This window comes from Hyaena hyaena, unplaced genomic scaffold, assembly GCF_003009895.1.
Source record: "Hyaena hyaena isolate Hyena2069 unplaced genomic scaffold, ASM300989v1 scaffold_1276, whole genome shotgun sequence".
Classification (NCBI taxonomy): domain Eukaryota; kingdom Metazoa; phylum Chordata; class Mammalia; order Carnivora; family Hyaenidae; genus Hyaena; species Hyaena hyaena.
The window spans coordinates 218,087-234,354 of NW_024081882.1; the positions used below are offsets into that span (position 1 = coordinate 218,087).

The 16,268-nt window shown below is 38.1% G+C and overlaps 1 pseudogene; it reads right to left on the bottom strand.

Annotated features, from left to right (window-relative positions):
* Nucleotides 1-1,900: 1,900 nt before the first annotated feature.
* LOC120224787 lies at nucleotides 1,901-8,491 on the bottom strand (annotated as a pseudogene).
* Between the last annotated feature and the right edge of the window lie 7,777 nt (nucleotides 8,492-16,268).

Consider the following 16,268-nt stretch of genomic DNA (forward strand, 5'->3'; position numbering starts at 1 on the left):
AAACATTTTAGTAACTATATTTTAAAAAGTAAAAAGAAACAAGTAAAATTAATTTTAATAATAAATTTTATTTTATCCAATATATCCAAAACATTATTATCTAACATGTAATCAATATAACAACATACTCAAGGCTTATGTTACATTTTTTTCTTTCTTGCTAAGACTTTAAAATCCAGTGTAGGAGGGATAACTGGGTGGCTCAGTCGGTTGGGCGGCCGACTTCGGCTCAGGTCATGATCTCACGGTTCGTGGGTTCCAGCTCCGCGTCGGGCTCTGTGCTGACAGCTAGCTCAGAGCCTGGAGCCTGTTTCAGCTTCTGTATCTCCCTCTCTCTGACCCTCCCCTGCTCATGCTGTCTCTCTGTCTCTCAGAAATAAATTTTTTTTAAAGTTAAAATAAATAAATAAAATCCAGTGTAGAGGACCTGGGTGGCTCAGTCAGCTGAGTGACCAACTCTTGATTTCAGCTGAGGTCATAAGCTTCATCAGGTGGGGCCCCACCCTATCAGCAGAGCCTGCTTGGGAACTCTATCTCCCTCTGTCTCTGCCCCTTCCTCTCTCTCTCTCTCTCTCTCTCTCTCTCTCTCAAAATAAATAAACTTAAAAATCCAGTGTGTATTTTATATTCATAAATTCAGACTAGTATATTTCAAGTGCTTGATAACCAAACGTGGCTAGTAGCTTCCATATTAGTGCAGTTATACACAATTGTAAACCTTGTGAGTTTTGTTTTTGCTTTATTTATCATATATATATAGAAATAAAGAAAACATAATGAATTTAATGTCATTATCCCCCACTTTCAATAATTAGCAATGCATGGCCAGTTTTGTTTCACCCACCTCCATCCACTCTCCCCAAACCCAAATATTTTTGAAGGAATATATTGGGGAGTTTTGAACACAGGAATGACTTTTAACAGCTCACTCTGTCTGCCAAGTTGAGAATAGTTCACGAAGGAGAAGCATGGGCGGAAACAGGAAGACCTGTTATGAGAGTATTATAAAAATCCTGGTGAATTTATAGCACCTTAGTTGAGGGCGGTGGTGGCAGTGAAGATGGTAAGAAATGGAGGTTTGATTGAATCCTTAATCTATTTCAAAGGGAGAAGCTGACGGGATACACTGATGAAACAGTTATAGAATATGAGAAAAGTCAGGATGACTTGTAAATATTTGGCCTGCGCAACATGGTAAGAGTTGCCATTTACTGAAATACAGGAGGCTGCCAGAGGAACAGTTTGATGAAAATCACGAGTTCACTTTGGGGAGCGGGGGGCACCTGGGTGGCTCAGTCAGCTAAATGTCTGACTCTTAAATTCAGCTCAGATCATGGTCTCAAGGTTGGTTTTGTGAGTTCCAGCCCCTGATTAGGATTCTCTCTCCCTCTCTCTGCCTCTCCCCTGCTGGTGTACATGTTTGCTCTCTCTTACTCTCTCTCTCAAAATGAATAAATAAACTTAAAAATGAGCTCATTTTTGGACATGTTAAGTTTAAACTATCCAGTAGACATCCAAGTACAGAGAGTGAATGAAAAGTTGGATACCTAGATCTGCATTTCAGGAAAGAAGTCCAGGCAGGAGATACAAATTTGAGAGTGATCAGAAAACAGATGGTGTACGGGCTGCCTGGGTGACTCAGTCAAGTCAGCATCCAACCTCGGCTCAGGTCATGATCTCATGGCTCATGGGTTTGAGCCCCATATGGCATTCTGCACTGACAGCCCAGAGCCTGGAGCTGCTTCGGATTCTGTGTCTCCCTCTCTCTCTGCTCCTCCCCTGCTCACGCTCTGTCTCTCTCTCAAAAAAATTAATAAACATTAAAGTTACTTATTTATTAGCTCTCTAGAAGCAATAATAATTCAGTAGCAACAAGAATCCATATTGTGGTCTCAAACCATCATTTCACACTAAAAGGATTCAGGATTTTCTGGACAGTCAATCCAAGAAATACCAGTTTAGTCAATCCAAGAATACCAGTTTAGCTTGGCATATTTTATCGTGCCAGAAAACAAAGAGGCTACCAAAAACTAATACTGTCATATCAAACAAATACAGAAGCCTCAAAAGGTTCCCACTTGTACTCAAAATAGAATAATTTGAGTGTCAAACAACTGCAACTAATAAAAACACATTTAATGTGGAAAGCCATGAGTTCACAGTGTTATTCAAAAAAGGAAAAAGGACTCTATTGACATCATGGAGGTTGCTAGGTAACCAACACATTACTGTAAAATCGGATAGTTGAAAGGAAATAATTAAAGATCTGTCCTGTTTTTCTGGTATGAACAGTATTTCAAGGTAACCAAATAATCTTTATGGACATAACAAAGTTCTCTACAGAAGACTTCTAGCTAATAAATGAAGACAGAATGATTGAATCAGAAAATCACCATCTTGCAACTCGTAATTGTTTTTAAATGAGTCAGATAGTGGTCATCAACAGACACCAAAATCATTAAGTGAAAGATTGTTGGGAAACTTTATAATCAGGAAGGAATCATGGTCACCACACGAACAACTTAAAAGTTGTTCAAAGTGAGGCCATCTGATAACATGCGGCTCTTGAGGTGATGAAATAATATGAAGCCTGTAACATCATGTATAGTATATTCTTGTTAAGAATCTAAAATTGGGGCTCCTGAGTGGCTCAGTCAGTTAAGCATCCAACTTCAGCTCAGGTCATGATCTCACTGTTCATGAGTTCAAACCTTGCGTGGGGCTCTCTGCTGTCAGGGCAGAGCCTGCTTTGGATCCTCTATTCCCCTCTCTGTCCCTCCCCTACTTGGGCTCTATCTATAAATAAACAAACAAACAAACATACATACATTTTAAAAAAAGGATCTATAATAGAATTTAATCAAGTCTTTAGAGCTAATTTCTAGACTGCAGGAAATATAGAGGATGGAAAAGCAAATAAAATACAAGATGCAACTGCAACATTCTGCAGGACCACTGACCCAGTTTCTTCAAGAAGTAACTCAAATGACAGAGGGGAAGTGGAGCACTTCAGTAAATAAAAAGAGAGCCTACAAGCACCAAATGTGGCCCTTGTGTGGATTCTGGCTTGCAAAAATAATAATTGTAAAAAGACATTTTTTGAGATGATAAGGAAATTTGAATAGTTTGTATTACAATGTAAGAAATGTTTATTTCATTTTGTTAGATGTAAAAATGGCCTCGTGGTTATATAAGAAAAAAAGTCGTCTTTTAAAGGATGATGAAGTAGAATAAAATACCATGGGGGCACCTGGGTGGCTCAGTCAGTTAAGCATCTGAATTTGGCTCAGGTCATGATCTCACAGTTCATGGGTTCGAGCCCCTCATCAGGCTCTGTGCTGGGAGCTCGGAGCCTGGAGCCTGTTTCAGATTCTGTCTCCTTCTCTTTCTGCCCTTCCCCCGCTCATGCTCTGTCTCAAAAATAAATAAAAACGATAAAAAAAATTTAAAAAAAGAATAAAATACCATGCCTTTTAAGATTTGCTTTTAAATACTCAAGCCAAAAAAAAAAAAAAAAACCCACAAAAACAAATACAATAGAAATAGCTCTGGTTTATCAAGATACCCCCTTATACCAGCAAAGAGCCACTGTTCTTCAATAGCCACAGGAGCATACAGCCCTTGCTTCATATACTCAAGATGCACATCATGATTCAGGAGTTGCTGAGTGGCAGCTTGGAAGTCAGAACCAAATCCGGCAAAAGCCCCTCATGATTAAGAGCCAGTTCCAGCTTCATAGTACCTGCCATCTGCTTCCTGACTCTGGTTTGGGTGGCAGATCTGACACAGGATACAGGCAAGCCTACAGATACCTTTGTAAACCACTTCTGTTTTCAAGAAGATCTGTCCATCAGGGATGGAAATGACATTCATTGAAATACAAGCACACACATAACCAGCTATGTTTCTGCAGCTGGAAAAGCAGTCAAGGAGCCACTACCAAAAAAATCCTTCATTTTGTTCTCTCCAGCAGACAGGAGGGTAATTAGAACATATCACTAGAATAGGCCTAACGAGTAACAATAGGCAACAGATCATTTGGATAACTCATGATAGATGATTGAAGCATGTTTTCCATTAGCTTTAAAATATTCTCCTATAGAACAGCCGACATAAGGACATAAGGAGTCAGCCACTGATGCTGGGCAGAATCAGTAGCAGTAGCTGAAACCACAATGGTGTACTTCACTGCATCTGCAGCTGTAAGTCTCTTCACCAACTGGGCAACAGTAGATCTCTTTTGACCAACAGCAATATAGATATGGTACAGCTTCTTCTTTTCATCAGATGCATCATTGAAACATTTCTGGTTAATGATTATGTCCATTATTGACGTTTTGCCAGGCTACTGGCCACCAATAACCAGCTTATGTTGACCATCTATCCACAGCCTTAATGCCAGTCTGCGTTGGTTCCTACACAGAGATTGAAGGAATGATCCCAGGGGCTTTCAGCCAACTTACCTACAGTTCTTGCAACCAATTACCAATGGCACCTACTATATGACCCAACAGCTTCTCACCACCTAGAATGTCCACAATGTCTTGATCTCAGTATGGAGAGATCACAACCTGAGCCTAATCAAGAGTCAGATGCTTAACCAACTGAGTCACCCAGGCACCCCTTATAACTGGAAGTTTGTACCTTTTGATTCCTTTAATCCATTTTGCCCATCCCCTAAACCCTGTCTCTGGCAACCTCCAGTCTGTTATATTCATGAGCTTGGGTTTGTTTTAGTTTTCCTTTGTTTGCTTTGCTTCTTAGATTACACATGTAAATAAGATCATTACCAGCAAAAAAAAAAAAAAAAGAAAAGAAAGAAAGAAAATTTAAGTACATATGTAGAAAGTTATTCCCTTCAGCACTATTTGTTACAGCAAAAGACTGGAAACAAACCAAAAATCCATTAATAGGGAGCTAGTTCCATGAACAGCCAATATGACGAAGTCCTATGTAGCAGTTAAAAAAAAAAAAGAGGAAAATCTCTTGAATAACTGCTATGAAATCATCTCCAGAATATATTATAAAATGGAAAACTCATGTCACAGATAATGTGTATAGAACCCTATCTTTTAACTAAGAAATAACCAAAGAGCAAAGCAAAAATGAATAAAAAATTAAAAACATCATTACAGATCATACTGTAGATATTAAAAAATAATAAGTTATTAACAACAACTTTATACCAAAAAACTTGAACATTTAAGTGACCAAGAAAAATTTAGGGAAAGGCCAACTTACTAAAACTAATACAAAAATAAAATCTAAATAGAGGCACCTGGCTGGCTTATTTGGTAGAGCCCCTAGTTGGGTTCAGAGACTACTTAAAAATAAAATCTTCAAAAAAATAAAATTTTAAAAAGTCTAAATAGCCCTATACCTATCAAAGAAAATGAGCCCATATTTAAAGATACTTCCCAAAAGAAATCCTAAGGCCATATCCTTCACTAGCAACTTCTAAATTAACAAAGAAGTAACATCAGTCTTACACACAGTCTTTTAGAGAATATTTCTCAATTTGTTTTATGACACCGGAATAAACTCAATACCAAAACTAAAAAAGGATTTATAAGGAAAGAAAATTACAGACCAATTTTGCTCATAAATCTATTGTTTTAAACATCCCTAATACAAAACAGTAGCAAACTAAATCTAATAATACATAAAAAGAATATGTTACAACCTGAAAGCAAGATTGCTTTCATATTTGAAAATCAGCCAATGCAATTCACCACATTAATAGAATAAAGAGGGGCATCTGGATGGCTCAGTTGGTTAAGCGTCCAACTCTTGGTTTCAGTTCAGGTCATAATCTCATGATTTCAGTGGGTTTGAGCCCCACATCTGGCTCCACACTGACAGTGAAGAGCCTGCTTGGGATTCTCTCTTTCTCTCCCTCTACCCTCTTCTGCTTGCTCTCTCTCTCTCTTTCTCTCAAAATAAATAAACTTCTTTTAGAAAAACTGAATAAAGAAACCCATACAAGCTGACAGGAATATGAAATAGAAATTAAAAACCAATTCTAACCAGGTACCTGAGAGTTGTATAACAAATCTATAATAAAAGCAAAAAAATGCACTATTATTTCCAGGGAACCAGTTAACAACTTGGTTTAGGATATTTCTAAGGAATACCTCTGGGCTAGACTTCCTTTATAAGTAGCAATGAAACAAGTTTGGGGACATCAACAGACGGAGATTGTCAAGGGTCATCTATTAGGCCATTTATTCTGTCTTAAAGACAATGGTTTTTTCATCCATCTGCTGGTGGAACGCACGAGCAGTTCAGGACTCCCACTCACATGATTTCACAAGTTTGTTCACAATCTAGTTAATTTCACAATGGGGTGAATGCTTCCAAGGACTGAGGTATTATGACCCTTCTATTACCTATTACCTACTCTGAGCATGAGGGAAGGTGGAGACATCCAATTAAAACTCTATCATCAGTAAGAATGTAAAATGGCACAACCACTTTAGGGAAAAAAAGGAAGGGGTTATTTTTAATATACTTATCGCATGATCAGTAACTTCACTCTTATGTATTTATCCAAAAGAAATGAAAACTTCTGTTCACAAAAAGACTTCCATAAGCATGTTTATAGCAGCTTTATACTTTTTAATATTTTTAAGGTTTATTTTTTTAAGAGAGAGACAGAGAAAGAGACAGAAAGAGATGCTCAAGTGGGATAAGGGCAGAGAGAGGGAGAGAGAATCCCAAGCAGCTTCACACTGTCAGCACAGAGCCTCGTGAGGAGCCTGAACTCACAAACAGTGAAATTATGACCTGAGCCAAGATCAAGAGTCTGTTGCTTAACCAACTGAGCCACCCAGGTGCCTCTACAGCAGCTCTATGTTTAATAGACAAACTCTAAAAACAGCTCAGGTGTTCATCAACAGGAAAAAGAATATACAAACTGTTTTACATTTATACAATGAACTACTACTCAACAATAAACAAATTATTGATGCATGTAACAACATAAATGAAAATCAAAAACATTATGATGAGCAAAAGCACTCAGACACAAGAGTACAGAGTGTATGATTCCACTCATATGAAATTCTCAAATTAGGTGAAGTTAATCTGTGGTGGAATAAATTGAGCTGGGGGTAGAGGGTTGGGGGAAGAGTTGACTAGAAGTTGGTATGAGAGACGTTTAGTGTGATGCTAATTCTCCATATAATAGGAGTCTGGGTAGCAGGTTAAAATGCATTTGTCAAAACTCAGTTAATGTACACTTAAAATTTGTGCATTTTGTTATATATAAATTTCACATTCAACAAAAAAACTTTAAATGTTGAACTCTACTTAATGATATGCATGCTAAAGTTCTTCAGGGGAAGTATGCTAACAACTGTAATTTGTTTCAAAAAGCATAAACAAATAAAACAGATTCATAGACAGATGTGATAAAGTATAATAAAAAAATGGTACAATCTAGGTGCATATCATTTCAACATTGCTGCAGGTATGAAATGTTCATAATAAAATGGTATAAATTTAAAACTCTATTGCCTTGTTTGAAACAGGTTCAGTGAGGAAGCTTTCTCCAAGCAGATATATTAAGTAGCAAGTAAGCATAATTTGAAGAAAGAATGGGACTTGTCACAGGAAATTGAAAAACATTATAAATTTTCATTCCTTTTAAGCAATGTATATAGTCTTCAGGAGGGGCACCTGGGTGGCTCAGTCGGTTAAGCATCTGACTTTGGCTCAAGTCATGATCTCATGGTTTGTGGGTTCGAGTCCCAGGTTGGGGTCTGTGCTGACAGCTCAGTCTCCCTTTCTCTCTGCTCCTCCCCTCTCACACTTTGTTTCTCTCTTTCTCTCTCTCTCAAAAATGAAATAAAACATTTAAAAAAATTAGTCTTCAGGATAGGATGTGCACAGTTCTTAGTGTAACTTAAAAATATTGATAGTCATAATTTGATAGTGCCATTAGTTTTCTATAAAAAATGAGAAAATCATTAGTTTCATAGTAACTCTATAAAGAGAAATTTGACCAAGGATCTCCCAGAACATGACTTGAATTCATTAGTAAAGTAGGTATATTTTAGTTTCTTCTAATTATCTCCCTAAACTGGAAAAAAAAGTTCTATATGGCTTTTCCAGTGTAGAATTTTGTTTTTCTCCTTGTAACTAGCAGCAAACAAGAATTCTGTTCCAATTATTTTTCTTCTTAAATCAAGCAAAATGAGAACAGCATCATTGAAATTATAATCTGTATAATCATACTATATTGGAGGCTTTAAAACTTTTTTTAAACCTCAATTTACCTAAGAAACATTTTCTATCTTAACTTAGAAAACACACACTCAGAGATCTGAATCAAAGTTTCAGGGAACGCTTACCCTTATTACTGATGCTGGTCACAAACCACTAAACTGATTTCATATCTTCCTGATGGATCACAACCTGTCATTTTGAAACATTGCACTACCTAGTCCTTACGGTTTTTCAGAAAAGAAGTCCTGGATATAGACTGCATTGTGAAACAGTCTAAGAACTGTAGGGATATTAAATATCTTTCTATTGCTTTGCATGTGCTAATCCACAGACTCCTTTTCTCATGTTACATGAGAAAATTTGTTATTAACAAATTAATATCGAACACCTACTTTGTACAAGGCCTCCTCCTAGGAACTTGAGATGAACAGTCTGTTTATTCTTTTTTATATTTTCTTTTTAAGAATTCACAGGGTCAGGGCACCTACATGGCTCAGTCACTTAAGTGTCTGACTTCAGCTCAGGTCATGATCTCACAATTCGTGAGTTTGAGCCTCGCATCGAGCTCTGTAATGACAGCCCAGAGCCTGGAGCCTACTTTGGATTGTCTCCCTCTCTCTCTGCCCCTCCCCCACTTGCTCTTCCTCTCTCTCTCTCTCTCTCTCTCTCTCTCTCTCTCTCTCTCTGTGTGTGTGTGTCTTTCTCTCTCTCTCAGAGATAAACATTAAAAAATTTTTTAAAGGAAAAAAGAGATCACAGGGTCGTAGACACACTCCATTTATTGTACCAAACCCCACAGGGTCACATAGAATAGCATCATCAGTGCTTTGAAGTTGGAGGCACTGAGTCAGAAATTACATATTTGCTAAAAGTCATGCTGGTAAAGAGTCAATGGATGTTTAGAGTCAAATTTCTCAACTGCAATTTTTAAAAATCTAAAGTATTTTATTGTAAAAAAAAAAAAAGAGACAAAATCCAAAAATAAATAAATAAATAAATTTTTAAAAAAAGGAAAAAAAAATCTAAAGTATTTTAAAATAATCAACTTCAAAATAATATTTATATTCTATATCAGAATATATAATGAGGGGCACCTCAGTAGCTTGTTCGGTTAAGTGTCCAACTCTTGATCTCAGCACAGGTCTTGATCTCAGAGTTGTGAGTTCAAGCCCTGCACTGGGCTCTGTATTGGGCATGAAGCCTACTTAAAAAAAAAAAGAAAAAGAAAAACAGAACTAAAAATAAAACACCATATAATGACTTTTTTTTTTTTTTTTTTTACATAGAAATAACTAGGGAGGCACCTGGGTGACTCAGTCAGTTGAGTGTCCCACTCACTCTTTACTCAGGTCACGATCTCAGGGTCATGGGATTGAGCACAGCATCACGTTCCATGTGGAGCCAGCTCGGGATTCTCTTTCTCTCTCTCTCCCTCTTTGCCCCTCTCCCCTGCTTGCATGCACTCTCTCTAAAATAAAAATAAATAAATAAAAATGAAAAGAACTAGAATAAAACATTTGACAACATCCTACTTATATCCACCTATCACAATATACTCAGTATCTACTATATGCCAGGTACTGTCCACTCAAGACTTTTGGACTGAATCTCTGAGTTCAGATTTGAAGAAAAGGGTAAAAGTGGAAGATTTCCTCCTTTTCAAATTCATGAAGAAGAAAACTTGATCATTCCAGAAAGAGGGCAGGGCAGCCACTTCTGCAGGCGCCTGACCGGCTCTAAACATCGAGAAAAGACTCCCTCTCTGGAACAGGTGGTGAGGGAAGGCTGCTGTGGAAGTGGTGCTTCAGTTGAGGCCTGAAGAATGAGAAGAAGCCACTCATGCAAAGAGCTGAGAGAAGAGCATTCCAGACAGGGGCAAGAGCATAAACGAATGACAGAAAGCATGAAATAGAGACCAGGAGTGATAGGAGATTCCAGAGAAAAGGGATCACTCCTGGAAGGTCGGGAATCAGAAACTTGGGAGTCCTAAGTCACTAAAACTGGAGAGCACATCAGAGAAAAGGACCAGGCATTCCAGGCAAGGAAATGGAAAAGAGCAAATCTGGACTATATGATGTAAAACAGGGCAGGCAAAACCTGACAAACAGGAAACAATAATAGGATTGTTTCATAGCTGTGACCAGTTCTGGGCTTGGCTTCATCTGTTTGGAATTCCAATAGAACATCTCAGATGACCACAGGGCTCTCACTGTGACTAGAGTTGGAACACTGTTTCCATGTGGCCAGCACTCATGCCTGATTTGCAAGCCCCTTATCAAAAGCAAGAAATATTAGTTACTTTGGTTTTGCAAAAGGGCAAAGGAAAATACTTTCCATCTGGCCAGAGTTGTGAAGAAACCAATTCTTCCTACTTTGAAGCTGGTATATGTAAAGTGTAAAGTCCCAGAAAAAGAAAGGTATGGAAGATGTAGCTTAATCTTCTTGAGGGTAAAAGAAGGATCCAAGGTCATCATTTTCCTGGTAAAGCTAACTGAGCCCTAATCAACAATAAGAAAATTTCCTGCTTTTAGAGCTGTGGCCTTGGCTTCCTTTTTAGCCTCAGGGAAACTTTATCATCGAGAAACACAGGGCAGAGCAGCCACTTCCGTGGTCTCTCAGCCCCTGAGCTGAGGCTCTGTGTCAGAAGAGTCACTTGTTTTAAACAGAGAAAGAGTTACCTCTCTTCTGCTGGTGACCATGGTTATTTGGTACTGTATTAAAACCAAAAATATTGTTTGTAATACATGATAGGGAAGAAGATAAAAGGAAGAACAGTTATGCAGAGAGGCAGAAAGCGATTTTAACTTAAAATTCTCAATAGTCATACCACTTTCCCTGGGAGAGCTTAATTCCAAGTGCCACTTAGTTATTTTCTAAGACAGAAAATGACAGCAGCCTATCTGAAGAGAAAAAAAGAGAACCAAGTACATTAATATATCAAAACCACCCTCCACCCCAGCTTCTGCTTGCCTTCCTCCTACAAGTGTGTCTTTGCCAGGAAGCTAAAAGGAGAAGAGTATTTGTAGCTAAAAGACACTTTTGGAGTTTGCAATAAGCAGTCTTTACATTCTTTACATTTTTTAAATACATCAAGCTCAGGAGGAAGACCAAAGAGCTGCCCTTTTATTATATGGGGCAAGAAATGACAATGCTAAAAACAGAGGATTCCCATGTCACTTTTTACCTCACTTCTCTACAGAGATGTCAATTCCAGTCTGATGACCAGTGTGTGGACCATGTGCAGTGGGCAGAAGTCATCCCAGAGGGGAAAAAAAAAGGTGGATCCAGAGCTTCCATTATTTAAAATGCTCTCAAATCAACAGGCAAGCTTTGGAGAAACGGCTAGTTGTTTGTTTGTTTTGTTGTTGTTGTTTGTTTATTTATTTTGAGAGAGAACATGCATGCAGGGGAGGGGCAGAGAGAGAATCCCAAGCAGGCTCCACGCTGGGCTCCACACTGGGCTCCACACAGAACCCCACACAGGACTCGGACTCGAATTCAAGAACCATGAGATCATGACCTGAGGCAAAAATCAAGAGCGGGACACTTAAATGACTGAGCCACCCAGGGACCCCAAGAGAAATGGCTGCAAGTTTTTAAGGTCGTGTGTGTGTGTGTGTACATATATATTTGGTGGGTTTTTTTTGGTTTTTTAGAGAGACAGAGGGCACAAGTGAACAAAGGGCAGAGAGAGAGCAACAGAGAGAAAGAGAGAAGCGGTGCTCATCCCAAGCGGGGCTCAAGCTCACCTGATGTGGGGCTCATGCTCAGGAACCATGAGATCATGATCTGAGCCAAAGTCCAATGCTTAACTGACTGAGCCACCCAGGTGCCCCATGGCTCTGTTAGTATTTTAGAAAACTCAAAAGATACTATGTGAAATTCTTAAATCAGATACTATCAAGTCATTATGGAGACAACTTCAGTCTTCTTTAAAAGTCATCAGATGGTTCATTTGAAAAACCTAGAGAGATTAAAAGGAGAAAAATAGACCAAGAAAGTGGTGTTGAAAGTGGTCCCACTCTGTCTAGCCTCTAGGAAGTAGAAAATGATAAGAAATATTTTGGCCCCAGAAAAATCATTTACCTAAACCTTGTAAATAAAATCTTAGTACTAGATTTTATGTGACAGAGAACTGCTGTAGGTGAGTTGATAGTGCCCTGAATCACATGGTAAAAAAAATGGCCCTGAGGGTTGACTGAGAAGATACTGTTTCACCCTGGAAGATTCTGCACAAAGCCAACCCCTCCCTTCCCTTCATTCAAAGATTGGATATAAGAGATAGTACTATAGCTGGCTCCTTTTTAAACTCCCAAATACAGGGGCGCCTGGGTGGCTTGGTCAGTTAAGCGTCCGATTTTGGCTCAGGTCATGATCTCATGGTTTTTCAGCTAGAGCCCCGCATCGGGCTCTGTGCTGACAGCTCAGAGCCTGGAGACTGCTTTGGATTCTGGCTCCCTCTCTCTCTGTTCCTCCCCTGCTCATGCTCTGTCTCTCTCTCAAAAATAAATAAACATTAAAAAAAAAAAAACCAAACCAACTCCCAAATACAATAGCCCGGTGCTCCCAACCAATTCCCCAGGAATGGGTCCATCTCCTATGATCCCCATACCCTGGCCATTCTGGGCATCAGGATCCTGGCTGGTAGCCTACTATCAATGCCCGTGCACCAAATGCATATTGTGGGATGCCCTGCAGACTTCGTGCTTGCTGCTGTCAGACCTTTAAGAGCAGAGTAAGGAGTGAACAGAGAAGCAGATCTCTCTTTTGGATCAAAGGAGAGGAATTCCTATGTCCTGGGAACAAGACGGAGTATACTTAAGCCAAGATTAGCAGAACAGAGGGTAAGACATGGTGGCCAAGAGCACACACTGTGGAGATAGCCCTTTCTGGGTTTGAAGTCTCTGCTGTGTGGTCTATAAGATCTGTGACCAGAGCTCCCATATTCAGTTTCTCTGCACCATAGTCCCTTATCTAGAAAATGGGGGTGACAGAACCTCACAAAGTTCTTTTGAAGATTAAACAAGATACTGTACATGAAGAACACAGACCAGGCCACAGCCCTTTGTGGATGCTCAATAACTGTTATTACCACAGCGATCCCAATGAATGAGAGGCATGATTAAAAACAAATCTTCCGAATCCTTCCTGCTCTAAATCTTTCCTCCTGAAGCACATTCCAGTTTTGAATAGTTTTAATATAGGATGTGTAGGGATTCCACCAGGAGGCAGACCAGTGGCCCTTACCTGACAGAGGTCCTCTTTCCGTACCTTCCTGCTTTAATCATCCACTCAAGGCTTTTGAAATGAAACTCCTAATTCAGATTCAAAGAAAAAGAATAAAAGGAAATTGTTTCTCACCTTTTCAAACTCATGAAGATGAGAAACAAACAAGCAAACCAAAAAAACTCATATTTATCTCAAAACTGAATATAACCTAATGCTATATGGAAATTGCCAAACATCAGCAGCTCGAAATGTTTTATTCCCTCAAGCCTTGATACCATACCTACCATGACACTCTCCCACCTAAAAAGACTCCTCCCAATCATTGTTTCTTTGTGTAAAAAATTGGTAAATATTAAAGAAAGGGTGGAAGGGTGGATGAATTAATCACCTGAGAAAGTTGAATGAAAAATGATTTATTCAAATGAATGATGCTGCCAATCAACAATTAGAAGCAAAGTGAAGTTATCATTGACCTAAGGACTCAAAGGAGGTCCTAAAGTCATTCTGGAAATATATTTGAAAGATACTGTCACTGGTGAAATTGAAAAAAAAACATTAACAAAAAAAATTTTCAGAGCCTAACTTCTTTACTTAAATACAGGCTGATATTATTGATTCATTTTAAGCCGAAAGGTGCAAAATGACAGACTTGATCTGATTAAGCACAAGTCTCACCATTAATCAATCCCTTCCCAGCTCTCTAACCCAATTATGGCTTAGCCACTCTACTTTTTATTCCCAGTCTTTCTCCTAGCCTGCAAAATGCTTCTAGCCTCCTGTTTATGCCATAAAACAAGGTCTGAGGATGATCACCCATTTTGGATTTTCTGTCCTTGTAATTCTATGCAAAAGGATATATTTTATCACTTTGTCTCCCCCAAATGGCTACTAATCACATTTTACTGGGTTACCCACTAGTACCTAAAATAATGACAGCATGGAGTAATGGAAAGGGGACAAGCTTTAGACTTGTCCCATACCTAGGTCTAAGTCTTTTATCTGCAACCAAAATGTCTAATAATTGACTGAAAGATATATCAATGGTGATATAGCCACAAAGTAGAATAGCCATGAAAGTTATATACTCACTGACTTGGAAAGAAGTTCATACATTATATAAAAAGAATACAATGTGTGGTATAATTTTTAAAAATATAAAGGTATAGATATACAAAGCAAAAGGTATAGATTGGCTTAGTAACTAGTTTTACCAAATATTTATCAGGCACCTATTATGTGTCAGACACAGTCACATGTGCCCAGATTATTTATATCAGTGACCAGAAGAAGTCCTAGTCTTCACAGAACCTAGAATCTAAGAAGCAACAGAAAAAAACCACACTATATTAATATGTAATTTAATGTTAGGTATATCACAACTATGATGAAAAGTAAAAAGGGTAAGAAGACTGCTAGAGGCATGTTAATTAGGTAGGTGGTCAGAGACAACTTCCCTAAGAAGTCACATTTGAGCCAACATCTGAGAATTTGCGGGTGGATGGGAGGGGGAGCAAAAAGAAGAATACCAAATTTGAAGTTGCTGGGGTAAAAGAATGGAAGAGAAAGTCCCAGGAAGAGAAAGTCAATATGGCCAAAGAGGAATTAAGAAGGAAGAGGGTAGTTAGAGATGAAGTTAGAAGGCGGACAGAAGCAAATTAAGGCTTTTGAGGCCACAATGAGAACACTGGATTTTATTTTAAGCAGCAACAATCGAGAGTGTGGGCAGGGGAGATCAGATTCACATATATATGCTAAAATTTCAATAGCAGTTATCTATAGGTAAAAAAAATTCAGATTTGTCCCCATTTTGTTTTTCTATATTTATTCTTATTTTCATATTCATTTCCTTCTCTTCTCTCTAGCCCTTGAGCTCTCTCAAAAGATGAATGCTACTATGCCCCCAACCAAAAGCTAAGAATCATTCAGGGCTTTCAATTATTTAAAAATTGGCTTCAATTAACTCATTCACTTATTCATTGTCTCTTTCATTATATCATGTCCTCTTTTCAGGTAAGCATTTCTCTAAAAAAAAAGATAACAATATAACTACATCAATAGCTATTCAGCAGAAAGTAGTAAAAAACAGAACATTGTATACAATTAAACCAAATGTATAAGTTGGAGGTTCCTATGTACACTGCTAACACTTTAGCCTTCTGAGACAGAATTAAATAAGATGAGGCAGATTCTATAAATTTAAATAAAGAACATGGTGCCACTAAAAAGGTAGACCTGAGCCTCTATAGTCTACCTAACTCCACAGTCAAGGTCCTAAGTACTTCTTGAAAACAAATGAGCCCAAGTTATCATCAACTATGTGAAATAATGTTTAAATTGCTTTTTTGGCAGTATACTGCTTAAAGACATTCTGAAATAACCCAAAGTTACTCTGAAGTAAATATGAAAGTTTTAATATGTTTAGCGATGCCCTTTGTGTTTATGTCCTGATTAATTAAGATAAATTGAAGATAGAAATAACTACAGTGTAATTTTTAAAACTCAACAGTAAACTTCCACTTGAGGGTACAAACCTAGGAACCACCTCCAATCATAACCCTCAGACTTACTCCCATCAAATCCTGAGCTCAGTCTTCTACCATGAACAAAGATTGTTTTTTTTGTGAAAAAGGTATCTGCAGTTGATAAAACAAAACCCAAAACTAAGATTCCTTTCAATCACTTACCACTTTTTTAATGCAAACCACCATCAAAGGAAAAAACTTATAACACTTTGTAAGTACAAATAATATATTTTATTTCATCCCTGAAAACAAAAACGAAAATGTCTACATCTAATAAGACTGAACAAT